We start from the raw sequence: 1,135 nt of genomic DNA on the forward strand, positions 1-1,135 counted from the left end.
AAAAATAGCTGGGCATTGTGGCGGGCACCTGTGGTCCCCGCTACTTGGGAGGCTGAGGCAGGAGATTCATCTGAGTCCAGGAGCTGGAGGTTGCTGTAAGCTGTGATGTCACAGCACTCTATCCATGGGGACAGCTCGAGGCTCTGTCTCAAAAAAAAAATAAAAAATAAATTAAAAAAAAGAGAGAGAGAGAAAAAAAAAAGAGAGACGGAGTCTCGGTAGAATGCCATAGCTCACAGCAACCTCCAACTCCTGGGCTTAGGCAATTCTCCTGCCTCAGCCTCCCAAGTAGCTGGACTACAGGCGCCCACCACAACGTACATCTATTTTCTTTTGTTGTTGCAGTTTGGCCGGGGCTGGGTTTGAACCCGCCACCCTTGGTATATGGGGCCAGCACCTTATCTACTGAGCCACAGGCGCCGCCTGTATTCTAAACTTTTATGATTTAAAAAAAAAAAGGAAGAAAAGCTTACATCACTATTAAGAGGAAAAAAAAATCCGTTTTACAAAAAACTGTGAACTGAGTATGGCAGTTCAAACTTGTAGTTCCAGCCACTTGGGAGGCAGAGGCCAGAGGACTGCTTAAGCCCAGGAGTTTGGGAGGGGGGGAGTCCGGGCTGGGCAACACAGTGAGACCCTGTCTTTATTTAAATAAAAGAAAAATATGATTTTACAATTACATGGATGAATCTCACTGAAAGAAGTCAAACATAAGAGTTCATACTATATGATTTCTTTTATATGAAATTCAAGAACAGGCAAACTAATCCATAGTGACAAAAATATGAGCACTTATTTGGGGTAGAATGTGGGGAGGCTGACTGAAAAGGGGTGTGAATGGACTTTCAGGGAAAGGGAAATGTTCTACATCTTGATTGGAGCATATACATTTATCAAAAATCATCAACCGGTATATTTAAAATCTGAAAATTTTATTACACATAAATATCTTGATTATATGTACATATCTCCATTTTTTAAAAGTGTGAACCACATAGAGCCACTTATACATTTAATATTTAGTAAAAACTGAAAAAGGGCTTGGCGCCTATAGCTCAACCGGCTAAGGCGCCAGCCACGTACACCTAAGGTGGCGGGTTCGAATCCCCAGCCCGGACCCGCCAAACAACAATGA

At 42.6% G+C, this 1,135-nt stretch overlaps 1 protein-coding gene across 1 annotated transcript in view; it reads right to left on the minus strand.

Moving 5' to 3' along the window:
* The window catches only part of NSRP1 (nuclear speckle splicing regulatory protein 1), a 49,836-nt gene that overhangs the window by 46,444 nt on the left and 2,257 nt on the right, over nt 1-1,135 (minus strand). The gene's annotated exons all lie outside the window — the stretch shown is intronic.

The sequence above is a fragment of the Otolemur garnettii genome, unplaced genomic scaffold (assembly GCF_000181295.1).
Source record: "Otolemur garnettii isolate 467f Iridium unplaced genomic scaffold, OtoGar3 scaffold00112, whole genome shotgun sequence".
NCBI classification, from domain to species: domain Eukaryota; kingdom Metazoa; phylum Chordata; class Mammalia; order Primates; family Galagidae; genus Otolemur; species Otolemur garnettii.